The 18247-nt window shown below is 44.9% G+C and overlaps 1 long non-coding RNA gene across 5 annotated transcripts in view; it reads left to right on the top strand.

Moving 5' to 3' along the window:
• The window catches only part of LOC123612296 (uncharacterized), a 165048-nt gene that overhangs the window by 38350 nt on the left and 108451 nt on the right, over positions 1-18247 (top strand). The window lies entirely within an intron of this gene.

Genomic DNA, 18247 nt, shown 5'->3' with positions numbered 1-18247 from the left:
GCAGGCGCGGCCTCGCGGAGCCGGAACTCCGACCGTGAACCGCCTTCGTCTTCCGGTTCTGCGGGTCTCCGTCAATGAAACTAGGCTTTCAACGCTCCACAGTGAAAATTTTAACTTATTAAAAAAATTGATCAATGCTCTTGACTTTCCACATTCAGTCCTAGGTGAAGAAGGATTTTCCCTTAACTTCTCTTCAGAATGACTTAACCCAGGCCCCAGAGCTTCCTGCGTGGCCCTCCGCGCTTGCTTCCTTGAACTCAGCCTCTCAGCCCTTCTGGGCCGTTCTGTGTGCTTGTTCTGGGGCTCGTCTTTCCTCCACCCCACCCGCATCCTCGCCTTCCTAGTCTTAACCAGTGGGCGGTGCGTGGAGTCTCAGCCCCGCTGCTGGAGCGTCTCCCGGACTCATCCGCTCCACGTGCATCTGTTGAGCACCGACATGCGTCAGGCGTGGTGTGGCGACCTGGACTGAGGAAAGAGATACAGGCCTCCCTTTGAGGAGCTTCGGCTCTTGCTGTGGAGGGATTCATTAAGTGCAGGGGAAGTTCCGGACTCAGGCAAGGCATTGCAAAGGCGGGGACCTTGGAACGCTGGTGTGGAGGGAGTGGAAGTCATCGGACAAAAGGGAGTCCCAAGGCAAAGGAAGTGTGTGAAGAGAGATGAAAGGGCAGTGACCTGAGAGGCGGCGTGAATTCGGAAGTCAGCTCCGGATGACTGGAGGGTGGGTGTTGGCCAGTGTGGCTGCAAGTGAGACTTGGCAGGCAGGGAGGCGGCACGGGCTGCAGCCTGGCCCCTCTCTGTGTCCGCTCTCCCCAGTACAGCCTGAGCTCTGACCGGGCTCTTCTTGTACCTTTTCCCGCCCGGACCCTCACTCATGTGTCCTCCTCGCTTGGGACATAGCATTTCCCCAGATCTTTCTATATTTTAATAAAGTGCAATTATTGTGCCACGTGCTCTACGGAGACTTCCTGGTCTTCTTGGGCCCTCTTTACAGATTCTTCTGTTTCTAAACTTTTTTTTTTTTTTTTTTTTTTTTTGTGGTCAACGTCAGTAACATAAAATTAACCATTTTAACCATTTTTAAGTGTACAGTGTAGCATTTAGTACATTCACATTGTTGTGCAACCATCACCACCACTCATCTCCAGAACTTTTTCATCTTTCCCCAGTTGAAACTCTCTACCCCTTGAACACTGACTCCCTATACCCCATCCCTCCAGCCCCTGGAAGCCAACATGTTACTTTCTGTCTCCATAAATTTGACCACTCTAGGTGCCTCATGCAAGTGAATTCATACAGTATTTGCCCTTTTGTGACTGACTTCTTTCATGTAGCATAATGTGTTCGAGTGTCACCCATGCTGTAGCCTGTGTCAGACCTTTCTTCCTTTTTAAGACTGAGTCTTACTCCATTGTACATATGTACCATCTTTTGTTTATCTGTTCGTCCATCACTGGACACTTGAGTTCCTTCCAACTTTTGGCTGTTGTGAATAATGCTGCTGTTAACATGGGTGTATAATGTTTGAGTCTCTTCTGTGTTCACTTCTTTGGGAGTGTTTCTCTACTTTAAAAAATTATTTTAGTCTATGTTACACAATTTGGTATGAAATAATTTTTTTTGGTCTTGTTTGTTACTGATCTTATTTTATAGTCCTTTCAATACCTACTAAATGGTATGGAATGGGCACTTTGTGTATGGAAACAACCAGAGCCACTCACATTTATCGAGCACTTCGGACGTACCAGGCACTCTTCTGCATATTTTACATGTGCTGACACATTTAATCCTCAGAATAACTTCAGGAGAAGAACACCCATAATCCCCATTTTACAGACTGAAGAAATGGAGGTGCCAAGCAGTTATGTAACTTACCCCAGGGCAGATAGCAAGTAAGAGGTACATGTTACTGACTCTCACAGCAACTCAGAAAGTAGACAGTATCATCTTCATTTATTCAGATGAGAAAATTACTGTTCTGAGAATTTAAGTGTCATACCTAATACCACACAATTAAGAAGCAGCAGAGGTCAATTTACAAGCCTGGTTTACTTGACTCCGGTTCCCATGCTCTTTCCACTGCAGTGTTTTTATTTTATTTTATTTTACTTTATTTTATTTTATTCTATTTTATTATTTATCTTATTTTAAAACCAGATTGCATATTCTCGAGTGAAGAAAACACCCTGATTACTGCACATTTCTAAGTATGTAGTCAGTGATCACTAAATATTTGATTTCTCATCATTAGGTTAATGAGTAGATGAATGCACAGGATTTAAGACAAGGACATAGTAATTTTGAGTGGAGACTGGAGGAATTTGCAGACAGGGGAAAGGGAACAAATCATTTAAAACTATACTTTTAACAAAGAAATTAGGTATCAATAACCATTGTTTTCCTGAATCTGTAAGTGGGTTACGTGGTATGCAATGTTCCGCATGCTGCATTCCACGGGAAAAAAAGAAGTCACTGATGATTCACAGAGTTACACTGCTCTCGTGAATTATTAACATTTGCTAGTGAGGTGAGAAGCCCCAAACTCCCTGCAGGCTGCTGTTTGTGTGAAGAGGGGAGAGCTTGGGGGAAGCCAGGCTGGGAGGGGGCGGCTGCCAGGGAGAGTCAGGAGAGGATGGATGGCCCCAGTGGGAGGAGGGCACGCGTGAATTGAGAAGTAGGATCCATCCATTATATAAAAATAAACAATAAGCAACTTTGGAATCGTGGTGCTGTATTTCCTTCTGGGATTCGAATGACTACACAAACCACTTGAGCTTCGTTTTTATGGTTTATGAAGCTCAAGGGAATTATATGCTCATAATTTATAGTTGCTGGTTCCACGTAGTGTTTATGGCTCCGTATGTTCCGTGTGATGATACCGTGTTCATGCCTGTACACAGGGTTTAATTAATGACCTAGAGATTATCCTTGGCCTGGCTTATTGATGTCTCTGTGTTGGAAAACATGCTCACATGCTGAAAAGTAAGAGCAGTTCAGGGCCAAGAGCAGTAGCCCTGGAATCTGGAGTGAAATTTCACACCAGTCCATGGCTACACCAGCCGCAGCTTCAGTCTCTGGAATTCTGCATGTGTTGGCCACCGTTCCAGCTCATCCTCTAAGCTTCTACAATAAGTGAAGCAATTAAATGTTAAATTAGATTCTGAGTCCCTTTGAATCAGTTCTTTCCTATATTTTTTTTTGGAGAGTGCAATGGACGTAAAAGTTATGGTTAATTTTTTAAGTTACTCTTTCTCTGAGAAGCAGTGAAGCTTCTCCATTTCCTGCAGTTGGAGAGGATGGTTTTCCTGCAGTGGACTGGTGCAGAGATGTCTGTTGAGCCCCATGTGTAAAGAGAAGAGGGAAGGTCAGGGGTGCAGATTGCAATTTTATTAACTCTTTTGTAGCATAGTTCTGCTAAAACTAGGTTTCAGAGTGTTAAAGTGACTTCGTTAGATTGAGTTCAGTGGTTTTCAAGCTTTAAAAAACTCACATATAGATTCCTTCTTTAAAGAAAGGCATGTGTAGAAGGCAACAGATAAAACAATGAGTAGCTGCCCTGGTCCCTCTGGCAGGTGAGAGGCAGTGTGTGCGGCGGTTAAAAGTAGGAACTGTGGCATTAGATGGCTTGGGTTTAGGTCCCAAGTTGTCCCACTTACTTAGAAGGGCAAGTTCCTTAATCTCTTTGTGCCTCAGTTTCTCCATCTATTAAATGGATAAGAAGAATAAAACTTGTCTTGGGAGTGTTGTCAGGATTAAAGAAAGAAGTCGATACAAATGAAGCGCTTAGACAGTGCCTTACAGGGGGTCCGTTCTGTCAGCCCCTGCCATGACTGTTTCACCTACTCAAGGCTCAGTGAAGCAGCCTGGAAACCTGAGTTTCTCAAATGTGTTTTGAATCCTTATCATGTTCCAGGCACAGTCTAAGTGCTGGGGGATGGTGGTGAACAAAACAGAGTCTGTATGTATGTGTGTAACTGAATCAATCTGCTGTACACCTGAAACTAACATTGTAAATTGACTACACGTCAATAGAAAATAAGAATTAAAAACAAAACAAAACAAAACAGAGTCTCTTACACTCTGGTGGTCTAGCCCAGGGGTTGGCAGACTTTTTCTGTAAAGGGCCAGCTACGTACATGTTTTCAGCTCTGCAGACGTGTCGGCTCTGTCATCACTGCTCAGCCCGGCACTTGAGCAGCCATAGGCAGCACGTAAATGCATGGGCATGCCTGTGTTCTAATAAAGCTTTATTTACAAAAACAGGAAGTGGGGTGGATGTGGCCTGAGGGCAGAGTCTTGCCTCTCCCTGGTCTGACCAAGCCTCTCCTTTTCTCTAACCAAGACAGTCGAGGCTGAGTTCACATAGTTGCGACCAAATCAAAACTAGAATCATGTTGCAGACATCCCGTGCAGTGTTCTTCCATCCCGCCCTGCTGTCTGGCGGCGCTGGCTCTGTGAGGGCCCAGCCTTCCGCCCTCCTGCATTCTGTCCACCCGCACACTGGGCTGCACACTAGTGAAGAAGGGGGTGACCAGGGGTCGTACCAGCAGATCCTGTGATTTGCTTGCTTTTGTATCTGTCTTTAGACAGGTGTATTCACTCATTCAACAAATATTTATAAGGTGCTTATTGTGCTCTAGGTACTGTTCTAAGACACAGTGGCTAGTGGTCCGCAAAGGAGACGTATCCCTGCCCTCTTGGAGCATCCGTTCTGGAGGGCAGGAGGGAGACGGTAAACAAGACACAATACCCCAAACAAATAAGTAAATTATCAAATGATCAGGAGGATCGGGAGGGTGGGGGTAGGTTGTAAGTTCCCCGCAGTTGGTCAGACCAGGTGAAATTTGAGGAAAGCCTGGAGGGGGACTGGGACTTCAGCAGAGTGAAACTGGGGTCAGAGCCTTTCCGGCGGAGAGAAAAAGCCTGGATCCCTTCAAGGGTATTGGAAGAATGGCACGTAGGCCGGTGCAATGGGAAGGGAGGGTACGAAGGGCATAAGAGAAGTGGAGGCAGGGCGGAGCAGAGATCCCGCAGCCTCTGTGAGCTGGGCAGCAGCAGGGTGGGGGCATTGCAGCCTTCTGAGCAGAGGAGTGCCGTGCTCCCGGAGGGCGGGCTCCCTCTGGCTGCTCTGGAGAATGGAGCGCAGAAGCAGACAGCTTAGGTCTGCTGCATCTGTCCAGATGAGACGTGATGTTGACTCAGGCCACAGAAATAGTGACAGACAGAGGGGGCCAGAGGAGGTCAGATTCTGAGTACATATCTTAAATGTAGCATTGACAGGCACTTTGAACAGATTGACGGTGGAATATAAAGAATGAGAGGAATTAAAGATGACCTTCTGCTTACAGTATTCATAGGATTCCTGGGCTGATGACACAGTCCAGGAACCTTCCTTTATGTCTGGGAGAACTGAGGTACAGAGAGGAGGGCCTTTCCCTGGGTCCCAGCTGCAGGGCGGGCAGTCCTGTCTCCCTTTTCTATTCACCTTCACTTGTCTTCTTGTGTTTATCTTCTTCCTTCTCCCCTGGTGCCACAGAGTCCGGTGTCCCTTCTCCATCCTTTCCCTGTCATTCTGTTTGTACTTACCCCTGTCATGAAATGTCTCTCTCTGTTTACTGGTTCCCCCTGTAGAGTAGCTCTTTGACGTGCTGGTGCCTGACACACAGTAGGTACATAGTTAATGTCTGTTGTATTGGTACCCCAAAAGGGGGAAGGACAAAGCCTCCATTCTTGTCTTGCTCAAAGGAGAATTCAGACGGGAGATGAAAGCATTGTGTAGTGAAAGATTTTAAAGGTTTCCTTTAGCAAAGGGAAGCACACCTCCAAGACTGGAAGGTGGGCTGATCCAAGGGCGGAGCGCAGGGCTCTTTGTCCCTCCTCTTACATCCTCACTCACAGGGGGTTTCTTGATTGATTGACAGCTCTCACCCTGGAGCGCTAAGTCAGGCTTGTCCCCTTTTGCGCATGTCCTTACCCAGGACGCACACAGAAAAGCCCAGGGTAGGGGCTTAAACCGCCATGCTAATTACATTACAATGAGCACTGGGTCATGTCCGGTTAGGTCCTTGTGGCCACCACGCAGTTGCGGCTGTTGGGTTCTAACCTGCTTCCTGCTGGCACTCATTTTAGAGGAGGTAAGGCCCCTTATGCTGCAGACGGGCATCCCGGCATCTTCTGGACCATTCTCCGTTTCCTCCACCTTATCTGCCCGGTGCCCCTTCTTATCTAACTCCCTAACAGTATGAAGAAATAAACAGATTCTTTCAAATAGTCTCTGCCGAATTTCCAGCCGTTCATAAGTCTCGTAGTTGTCCCTTTATAGCTTTTGTTCTTTCACCAACTTTCCCTTCAGTTTTCTTTCTTTCCTTTTTCCTTCCTTCTTTTCTTTCTTTCTTTTTCTCTCGTGGAATCTTTACTTGGATCTGCTTCATATTTTCTATTTTAAGAGTCTCCCTAGAGCCTGTCACATTGAGACGAAAAGCCCTTTGATTTTCATTTTAAATCACGTCCGTTAAACATAACACATCAGGTAGTAGGGCATTTGATATTTTAAATCTCTCTTTTTACTTTCTTCTGGTCTCTCGGGGGGCATTCAAGCTCAGAGCGTCCTGAAATCCTGCCAGGAGTGTGGCACGGTTGCTGCCGTGTGTATAATACTTGAGGGTGCGAAGTGCAGCTGGGGACGCAGAGTTTACTCACGCCCAGAGTGCGGTGCATCTGTCTGCACCCGGTCCTCTCCTTTGCCGTTCCTCTTAGCTGAGCGTGTGCTATAAAAACCACCAGGTGTCGGCAGTCTAGGCAGCCAAGCCCCGACTAAACCTTCTCGGGATGAAGGTGCACCTGTTGGAAGCATCTTCCAGAACTGCTAGTCAGTGAAACTGCAAATTCACATAACCCTTTGCTTTTAGCTAAATCATTCCTGCAAGTTCTGCAGCCCCAAAAAAGACAACATCATGGGTAAAATGCCTACGACTTACAGAGACTTGGAAGATATTTTTATTCTTTTGCATATTGTTTTTTGAGGGGTATGTGAGTCTTTTGATTGTTTTAAAGGGCTGGGAGCCAGCAATAGATTGTTGGTTGTCATATGTTGCCTTTATGACCTATTGATCATAGCCTCATTCTTTTGAGTTCAGTGATAAACTAATAGATAATATTTACAGCCTGGCACTGTGCTGAGTGTCGTACGTGCATTCTTTATTCCTCGCAGCCCTAAGGTCGGTGCGATTATTCTTCCCGTTTTACATTTGAGGAATGAAGTTAAGTGACTGACCCCGTGATGGTATCTGTGGAGCTTAAGAAATACTTGTTTTCACCAAATGATATTTGCCTATCTGCAGGCTCTGTGGTAGCGTGCTGGTTTGTGATCACTTTTTTCTACTACATTTTTTAAATTATGATCCTTTTGGGGATACAGAGTATATGTTAAGCCTTGAAGTTAATTTGTGTTTCATTTGGTGTATTCTATTTTATAAAAATTTGCAGTATTTATATACTACTATAGCATTTACAGAATGCTTTTTACAAATAATATCTCCCTTAATTTCCCCTAATTCTAGTGTTCTGTGGACACTTATTCTTTTCTTATCAGAGTCATATTGATTATCTTCAGTGTAGAGAAAAGCTCCCCTGGCCCTCCTTCCCCTTTTTAATCCCCCCAGCTCCCACCTCTCCTCACATCTGTTGCTTCACAGTATTCAGAATAATTTCATATCTCTTACCCTACTTAATCCTCAAACCAGTTGTCTGAAATAGATGTTGTTTTCCCCATTTTTCTGTTGAAGAAATTGAGTTCTAGAGAAGTGACCTGACTGTCAGAGAGACAAGGCAGAAGGGAAATCAGAGATTCAAAGTCTGGGAAGGACTTGACCCGCCCCTGCTGGCTTTGAAGACGAAAGGCCACAAGCCTGGAAGATGCCAACCTAGAAGCTGAGAATAGCCGCTGGCCAGCAGCTGGCAAGGAGACGGGGCCCTCAGTCCTGCAACCCCAGGGACCTGAATCCTCCCCTCGTGCCTCCAGAGAGGAACGCAGCCCTGCAGACACCTTGAATTCAAGCTCGTGAGACACTCAGAGCTCCCTGAGCCATGCTGTGCCTGGTTTTCTGACTCACGGCGATCAGGAGACAATAAACACTTTGTTTTAAGTTGCTAGATTTGTGGTAATCAGTTACAGTGACAAGAGAATACAGATACGTCACAGAAGCTGTTTGGTGGTGACTCAGGGGATCCCCAGTTCCGTACCATTTCTACTGGCTGCCCAGGACAGCACCCAGAACCGTGGTCTCTAAAAGTGGGAGGGCCTTTCGCCCCAGTGTGCACCAGATGATCTAGTTAGGTAAAGAAAAAAAAATCTCAAATTTTAAATTTATAGTTTTGTGTGGGGTTTTTAATGTAATTAATATGTTAGCATAGCGGCATATTTATAATGCGTATATTGTGTTGTCTGCTCAACTGTTTTTCACTGATACAGCTGCACGATCAAACAGGCGTGTTGAACAGTGACCTAGTGGATGGGGGAGCAGAGTGTCGAGTCAGTATGCTCTAGTGGAAAGCTCACTGTATTTGGAGTTGGAGCGATCAATTTTATTTCCACCTCTGATGGAAATGAGCCCAGTGGCTTTGGCTAAGCCACCTCGCACCTGTGGCTCACATTTCCCCGTGGAACCTGAGGGAGATTCCTTGAGCTTCCTTGAGAATATAGTGATGCCACGTTGACGTCCAAATCAGTAACTACCATCTCTGAACCATGTCTTTGTTCTGATTGAGGAAAAAAGAAACTTAGACAAAAAGAAAAAAAAAAGAAAAACAGGTTTTACCGAGTTGGCTGGTTGTTTGGACAAACTAATTACTGTGTTTGAGTTGACTTAATACAGTTAGCTACTTTTTAAACAGGTCTTTTTCTTTAAAAAAATTGTTTTTCCCCCTTAACAGAGGCACAGGGGATTGAACCCAGGACCTTGTGCACATCAGGCATGCACTCTGCCACTGAGCAACCCCCACCCCGACCCTGGACAGGTAGCTTTCTGATTCACTTTTTAAATCTTCCAATCTATAATCTGGTACTTTGCACCAGATTAATAATAAGATTCTTCTGGAATCAATGGATGGACTCAATTAGGTAAAATACACATGTTAAGTTAAAAAGAAGCATTAACAACATAAATTAGAGTGATAGCTCTTATTTATCACCAGGGCCCAGGTTGCCTGAGCACTTCCGTTACATCACAGGGTCTCAAGAAGCCTGGCAGTAAAACTGATGCCTCTAGGGATCCAACAAGACAGTCAGAATAATGCAGCTGTGTGTATGAGGTATGTAGCACGTGCCAGGTGTAATTCTAGTGCTTTCTATGTGTTAACTCACTTAATGTTCACTATAGCAATATTGGCTTTGTACCAATATTACTCCTTTATTACAAGTGAGTAAAGCAGGGCACAGAGAGGTTGACTAACCTGCCACTGGCCACACCACTGGCATTTGGCAGGGCAGGGATGGCTTCAGAAACCATCCCCACTAGGCTCTGCTGCTTCTCTAGGGTAGGGGGTGGTGAGGCACTCCCCTTTAGGGGGACCCTGTTCCTTACTTCTTTAAGCATCGGTATTTCTTAAACTCCTAACCCACCAGGAGAAATGAGGCCCACTTCCCTTCTCCAAGGACTCAGAGCATGGGCCCAGAATGGGAGAGCCCAGGGTGGGGTGTCCAGTATTGCTGTGGGTTGGAGTAGCGGGGAGATCACAACACAAAGAGCTCTCTGGCCTCAGGAAAATTAATTAAGCCAAAGGTTTGTCATATGTCAGCATGGAGCTGAGGCAGTTGTGAGGATGAGATGAAAAGATGTGTGTGTTGCACAATGTTTCATGTGTGAAGCACAGCAGGTGCTTAATGCATCTTTGTTGAACTGCCCTGAACCCCTGGTCTGAGTGGAGCCCAGGAGATGTTAGTTAACACACAGGAAAGAGGATATGTCCTGTTGCCCGTGGCACAGCTTTGCCTACACAGAGCTCAAGTGCGCCATGTCCCAAGCCTACCCCGTGATCGCCTTTCCTCCATCCTGACCTGCCCGTCTTCCATGCTCTGACCTCTCTTCATGACTTCAGCATCCCCCCAGCATCCTAGCTTGGAAACCTCGCCCATATCCTGCAACTTCAGACCTTTATTGAGTCTACCTCTCTCAAGTCAGTAGGGTTCATCTTCCTCTTTGCTTCCTTCTGGCTGAGGGTTTAGCTCAGGCCCTCGTCAGCAGGCTTGGATTATAGGTGCAGCCTTTTAACCCATCTCCCCCTCTCCAAGTCTCCACACAACCACTGGCTATCTGTCCAACACACAAGCCAACATATTGCTTTCTTTAAAAAATTGAACAAAAAAAAATACCTTTATGTAAACTATTAATGGATATGTTTTAAAATTGAATATGTTTTTAAAAAAATGTTTTAAAATACAATGTTTTTCAAAATGAAATCATGAATATAGAGTTGTATTTACACAGTAAACTAATCAGGAGTCATTTTCACCTTTGTAGTTGTCTTAGCGAGGCCGTCTGTGATCTGGTCCTTCTCACGCTCACATCCTGTCCAGGAACAAGACGTGCTCTCTCTGGAGTATGTGAGTGTGATGGTGGTGCCTGGATGGGTGCACCAGCAGCTGGGTGAGTGGGCTGCCGACACTGGGGTTGCCTGGAATAACTAGTCAGAGAGAGAGTGTGGCTAGCCACAGTCCTCTCCAGGGCCACTGAATTTTCCTTCCCTTGCACTTTCCACCTCTTAAACACTTCAGTTGCCATCAAGTATACCTAAGTATATCTAAGTAACCCACGTATATCTAAGAAGAACAAAAACAAGCCTTTGAGAATTTGCAAAAACCTGGGAAGGGCTCTGGAGACAATCTCCATGTCCAGAATTGGGAAGATACCGTGTATATAAACTTTGGTTTCTAAATACACAATTTGTAGGCCTGAGATCTTTTTGGCCACTAAGCTCTAATTAAATGCATTTACAAGGAATGTATTCATATTACCTTTGTGACCTCTAAACCACAGATGCCATGATCTTCATTACTATTTTATCTACCACCAAAAAAATGCATTTAAATGTTCATTTATTATTATTTTTTTCATTAGGAGAATCTAATCTTGTTATTCCCTGCTAATTTCTTCCCATTGCTTGGGCAAAAGACCAAAACTTTACTTATTTGTTAAATTTAAAACTTTCCCATAATATTAATTGTGTGTTATTTATTGTTCTAAGTAAGAACTTTACAAATCATAATTCGTTAAAACTCTTTGAGGTAGGTATTATTATCATCATCCCCATTTTGCATATGATTAAAATGAGGCCCAAGAGGGTTAAATAATTGTCCGCTGTAACACAGCTATAAGCCTTTGTGATTTGTCTCCTGCCTGTCTCCCTGACCTCATCTTATTGTTCCCTCTCACTCTTTCTGGTCATCTTTGTGTGATGCGCATATAATGGACCCAGAATGCATTCTCTGTTCTTCATTCAGTTAATTCCCAGTGATAGAAATATTATATTATGAATGTACTTGAAAGTAGCAGAACTCTAATAGCTACAATTCCCTTGGTAGTGGGAACTGATGAACCTCAATCCAAAGGTCTAGCATGGTTTTTGTTTACCTCCCTCACATTTCTGCTTCCCTGAGTTGTCCTCATCTCTGCTGGGAGGACCCCATTCATCCTTCCATTCTCTTTCCCTCACTTGTGTTTAAAAGATCACTGTTCATCTGTGTGTGTTCTTTTCCCTGTATCTGTTGGGAGGATCACCACTTATCTTTGTGTTCAGACTTCCGCATCTGTGTATGGAGGACCATCTTCCATCCTTGTGTTTTCTCTTTCCCATCTCTGTTGGGAGGACCCCCACATATGCAAGTGTTGAGGCTTACCACCCGGAGTCTTCTGTGACTTCTCTCTTGCTCCCTCACCCCACATCCCAGCCCTCAGTAGGTCCTACCAGCTCTGGCTTCATAACCTGTCCCGAACATAACCACTTGTCTTCTCTTCCACCACTACCGGATCAATCTGCATCGCGATGCCCTCTTGGGGCCTCTCACTTGGACACTCTGTGCTTCCTGGCTGTTCCCTCTGGAGCACCCTTTCCCCAGATCTGCCCCTGGCTGCTCCTTCTTACTCGTCATGTCTTTGCTCAAACTTCATCTCCCCAGAAAGGCCTTTCTGTTTCTGTTGCTCTGTCTTCCCTAACCCTGTTGATTTTCCTTCATGGCACCTAGCTTTTTTCTTTCTTTCTTTTTTTTCACTACGTATCTATTTGCTTTTCTGTTCTCTATCTAGGATGTACAGGGATTCAGCACCTGGAAAAATACCTGGCACATATTAAAAGTTTGTTACATATTTAGAATAAATGGATGGATGGGTTATGGCAGAATTAAAAATGAGTATGGGAGTAGAGAGAGTTGGATATTTCCTGAAAGATTTCTGCCGAGAGCAGCGGGGAGCTGGAAAGCAATCAACCTGGGGGAGGTCCCCTCCCCTGGAGAGCGAGAGGGAATTTAACTGCTCGGGGAGTGAGGCGAGTCCGTGTGGAGGGAGCCCTCCCCATCAGTCTCTGTTTTATACACCTGTTGGCTGCCCGTGGGGCCCCCAGCTTGCTGGTTGGAGGCTTAGGGACGAGCATCTGACTGGCCATCACCGAGCAGAGCAGCTGTGCTGTTCCCCCTTCCCCTGTGCGTGGGGTCTCGCTGGAAACGGGCCTGCGGAAGCTCGGTGAGCGCGATGCTGTTCCCTCCCGGATGCTTGGGGAGCTACCCAGAACCTATCTGTCCACCTGGGAGTAAAGGTCCTGGAGGTGAAGCTTGGTAGTTTGGCTGAATAGCAGAGACTTTCTCAGCAAAACTCTCCGAGGAGCTTCTGCTCGGGCCTCCCAGGGTAGAGCAGTGATTTGTAGCAGTTTCAGTCCTCTTTGTATTCCAGTTTCATCTCTCCCTATTGATTTTGCCATTTGCGGCTTATAATGGCAATGAGGATGGCTGGTGCAGATGGAGCAGTTACCAGACGCCTGACCCCGTTCTGCAGCCGGGCACTCTTGGGGAATCAGCTGTGCGGGGGTTTGTTTCCTTAACTCTTCTCTGCGTTTCACCAAGTCGGGGTCACCTGAAAGATGTCATCAATTTTATGGACTGGTTCATATTATACAGCGTGAAAAGAGATGGAAGAATTAGGACCACCTCCAGCATAAAAGCTTAAAGGACGACATAAGTATATAAGTTGTGACCATTTATACTAATTTTATGAACACGTTTCTTTGCTAAAGCAAGATGGAGAATACACTGCATTTGAACAGCTTCCCTCTCTCCAGCTCTTAGGGGGCAATGAAGTGTTCATTTTGCTGCAGCTTGATCGTGATGCTGGCATCGTAAAGAAGGCTGGTATTTATTTTGCTTTAAGAACACTCAAGCTGTAAATGGGGATATATCGTGTATACAGAGGGCAGTCTGGAACACAGCTCTGACCCAAAGAAGTAAGTGGGAGAGGCCTTGAAGATACGAAGCAGGAGACTCATGTCCCTGCACAAAAGCCGGGCCCCTCAGAACTTCTTATTTTTGATTCCCACACAGCATTCAAGCGTCAACATTTTCAGGTGTCTTTTGTCCTCAGCCCAGAGCAGCTAAGCAGCAGCAAACTGGACGAGGGCAGAGGAGGTTGCAAGTCAAAATCATACTAATGGAAGAGAGAAGTGACAGCTGACAGCAAAGCTCAACTAGCAATGCTGGACTGCTGTAGACTAGCTCGGAATTGCTGGCTTTTGTCAGCGAGTCCAGGGCAGACCCAGTGGGGACTGCCTTCAGGCATGACGTGCAGGAAGGGGACATTGGAGGGAATGGCTCCAACTAAGATGATGTGAATCTCTGAATGTTGTTCATAAATTTGCCGAGTTCAAGAGTCCTGCCTGGGGAGGGAGCTGGAATAGGAAACTGGGCAGATGTGGCTTGGCTCAGCATAGATGCTGGAGGACCAATGGGTGGTTTCCAAGGTAGTTGGGCATGAGTGCTCAAGAGAAGAGCACTGAAGTCCAGGTAGGGGGTCAAGTTGATTCAGAAACTAAATTAGAAGAGTTTGGATTTTGGTGGCTGAGTTCCTTTTTTATAACCAGACTGGTACTTTTAAGATGTACACTCTAGGGAGGGACCATAATGATCTTAACGGAAGTGATATACAGAGTATATAATGCCTTTTTATCTAAATTCGGAAAGATATTAAGCTTTAGTTAAACAAAGGTTGACAGTGGCATTCGTGTGACACATAAATAAATAGACATATTTTGGGGGTGTACTCAAATCAAGAACAAGATGGAAAGTGTTTGAAAATGACTAGTCTACAGAATAATACCGCTCTGCTAAGCAGTCTGCAGGAATTCTTTCAATTTCCTGCCCCCACCTGCATCTGCACACTTACTTGTGTCCATATCCTTATTTCACTCCTTTTGTCACGAAAGAGCGATCTCTCGATGGAAGAGATGGCCGCCCTTCCTTCTTCCTGAAGGTGATTCCTCCTCCTCATCTAGGATCCTAGTTCCACCAGTTAACCTTGAATCTTTACTCCTTAAATCTGTTCTCTCTTTCTTACTCACATATCTAACATTTTTCTGCTCAACTTACGAACAGTCTCACACCTCTCCCATTGTTAGAGACTCTTCCCACCTCCGCACCCTGAGTCTGCTGTCCTTCCTCCCCAGCACACCTCATCCTTGCCAAGCTTTTGCAGGAGGAACCCATGCTGTCTGCATGTGCTCTCTCTCTCCCTTTGACTTTTCTCCCTCTGAAAACTCAGTTCTGCCCCACATGCCATGGAAGCTGCCCTGGCTCTTACGCTGTGGCTTTAATCACCAATAATTGCTTAATGCCAAACCCAATGTGCACTTTTACTGCTCATTGCTGTTAACTGCTCTTTGACATTTTGACCATTCCTTCTGTTTTGAGTGTCCTCTTTTAGTCCACCTCCACTTGTTAACATTTGTGACCCACCACTTTGGAAACCATTTCTTTCAGGTCAAAAGTGGTAAACATTATCTTTGGTCTAAGCTGGTTCTTCCACCTGTATTTTGCTTTCTTGATGAATGCCAACACTGTCTGCTCTGTCTCCTGAGACTGGGCTTCAGCTCCCTCTACTGATGAGCCGGTCAAAGACATTCTTCATTTCTATTAATGTGTTTATGACTTCTAGCATTTCCTTTTGGTTCTTTCTTTGAGTTTTCAACTCCTGGCTTATGTTGCCCGTCTTTTCTTGCATATTGCCTACCAACTTTTTTCATTAGAGCCCTTTAAATATTAATTATAGTTATTTTAAATTCCCCGTATAATTCCAACATCTGTGTCATATTTGAGTGTGTTCTAATGGTGGTGTTTCTCTCTACAGACTACTTTTTCTTGCCTTTTGTCACACCCTGTAGTTTGTTCTTGAAAGCTGGGCATGTTGTATTGGGAAACAGGAACTGAGAGAAATAGGTCTCACTTAATGGAAGGATTTATGTTAATCTGGCTTGGAGTTGGGCTGTGTTTAATCTTTACTTTAGTTGCAGGTGCCACAGGCTTCAGTTTCCTCTGGTCCTTGTTTTTGTTCTCTCTTTTGGCTTTGAGGCTTCAAAGAGAGTTTGCATCCTGCACCTCCTTTAACTGCAATCAGGCATTATTACACTGGAGCCCGTTGGTGCAGTGGTAGGGTGTGGGGGAGGGGGGGTGTTCTATAATCTGCTTAAGTCTCAGTCATAGGCTCGTAGGGAGCCTATGTCTCAAGGCTGTGGCTTCACAAGGGTTTCTGTCCCTCCCCCATTGGTAGTTTTTTGCCCCCTTGCCCCATTCCCAGGCTACAGTTTTCCCAATCTATTTCATTGAAGCCTGGCTCTTTGATGAACACAGGATTTTTTCCCCCCTTAAGTGTAGCAGGAAGACTTGAGGAGGCTGAATGGGGAAGGAATTACTTTCCCTGGGTGAGAAAAGATTCAAAATTATGCTCAAGTGAAGTCCTTTCCTCTGGAGAGCAGGCCTTTGTTATGGAGATGTCTCAGGGTGAGTTTCACAGGGTTACCCTTCTCTTCCCCCTGCCAGGGCCAGGAGGGGGAGAGGGTCTTTCTCAGATTCTCACTGTGAGAACCTGGTGAGGTTCCTGGAGGGAAAGCTCAGGAAGGGCTCTTCCTCGCACGACGATGGCTCTCCAGAAACTACGCTCTTACCCTAGTCCGCGCCAAGCCTCCAGCACTTTGTCAGTTAAGTGTTCCTACCAGTTTATGGCTCTTGTGGCTTCTGCTCCAGGGAAACAGATCTTGGTTGTTGTATTGCTTGGGGTGCGCCTTTTTTTTTTTTTTTTTTTTTTTTTTAGATTTCAGGAAGGCCATTTGCCCTGCCATCTCTGTTCTATGGTGCATCTTAGAAAAGTAACTGATTTTCAGCTTGTCCATCTTTTTCTCTTTAAGGATGAGACTGATGACTTCCAAGATTTTTTTAGGTCAGAGCTAAAACCAAAGTCTGCCTCATTCCTAGACCCTTATTGTCCATATCCAAGTCCTGTTACTTCTCTTTCCAAAATATCTCTGGAAGCAGTCTCAGCATTAGTCAAGGCATCGTGATCTCTGGATCACTGTGATGGCTTCCTGACCATTCTCATCTCCAGTAATGCAGTCGTTCAGTGGATCCTTTCAGTGTCATTTTAGGACTGTCCTTACTAATGTATTCTGATGGTCTATCCACCTTAGTATAGAATAGAGTGTCCCTTTGTGGCCCCTTCCCTCTAGTTCCTTACAATTTAGTAGAAAAGATGAATGGTTCAAGGTCTGGACACAGGGAGATAGATGCATTTTATAAGAATTTGGAAATTATTCTTTTAATTTCTGTTGCTTTAATTAAATGAGCCCTTTAAAATGGGACATGTTCATAGAAATAAGAAACTAGATCAAAGAGGAATAAAGGTCAGATAGAACAAATTTTAGTAAATGGCCTATTTATTGATACAAATTATGTTTCTTTGTAATCACACTAACATACCCGTGTTTGTACTAGTACAGTGGAAGGGACTGGCTAGAAACGTCTTTTATTTCGGCCACAACTGCAGTGGAGTTCTGTCAGAACACACATAAGCCTGGACACAGGTAAGATGAGGGCCCCCAGCACAAGCAAGTGACCTATTTTCAACCTCGGGCGCCCTTAATTCACTTCCAAAGACCAAATGAAGTGATAACTGCAATGCGCCAACATTCTAGAATTTAGCTGGCCCCGGAGACATTGCATTAGTGTCCTATGGGTGAGGTCTAAATTAGATGGCAGTCAGGTATGTACACAGGAGTGGTCATTACTGCGGGCAGATGTGCGCGTTGATGGCTAGCTGTGGAGATGGCTGCAGGGGGAATTCCTTGATAAAAATGAGTTAAAATGAGACAATGGATTATCCAGAAGGGTGCTTTTCTACAGACTACAATTTTATTGGTGAAGGCAATCAAAGGAAAAAAAATCCAGCCGTTAAAAATGAAAGCCACCATAATGTATTTATTTAATATCATCTGTGGAGCACACAACTGTATGCATATATATGACGTTTTTCCCTTTCAGTCTGAGTAAACTAAAAGAAATACTGCTTTTGTTTTTTTTATTTTCCCCCCCAAATAAATGGCAATGGGAGGCTGGTCCATTAAGGCAATGTAGGAACCTAAGGTCTAGGGGCGGAGGGACGACTTGCAGAAGAGCTACATCTTCATCCATGTAAGCCAAACTGCCCATGATCTCATTACGCTGCAGAGAGCTTGCAAGCATTGCTCCCCAATCACAAAGAAAAATCAGCGTGCAAGTGACCTGTGTGTTAGCATCTCTGCAAATTGCAGGCAGGAGCTGAGATTTATATACGCTTTATACACCCCTGAGGAAATACCCATTTTATGCCATCGAGAGGCCAGATGTATTTTCCTCTGTGAAATGTGATCAGGATGTAATTAGAAGAAAATACACTGTGTATTCAAAAACAAATACACAATTTTCTTTAAAACTCCACGCTAATTTACAACAGTCAGCGATATCAAATCAGAGGCACTGTATGGAGAGGCTGTTACCGTGTGATTGGACCAGTGCAGTCGTATTTGTGACCTGATTTAGTTCTACAGCCATTGAGCTGAATTTGAAATTTCCCATGTCCAAAAAAACTTGTCCGAATATGATTACTAATGTGATAAAATATCTCCCATTCAGGTCATGTGATTCCTTGAAAATGACACTGAGGATTGGAGTCTTCCCCCAACCCCAACC

The sequence above is a fragment of the Camelus bactrianus genome, chromosome 25 (assembly GCF_048773025.1).
Source record: "Camelus bactrianus isolate YW-2024 breed Bactrian camel chromosome 25, ASM4877302v1, whole genome shotgun sequence".
Lineage (NCBI taxonomy): Eukaryota > Metazoa > Chordata > Mammalia > Artiodactyla > Camelidae > Camelus > Camelus bactrianus.
Note: the sequence above shows the minus strand (reverse complement) of the source record. Positions and strands in the feature narration are given on the sequence as shown.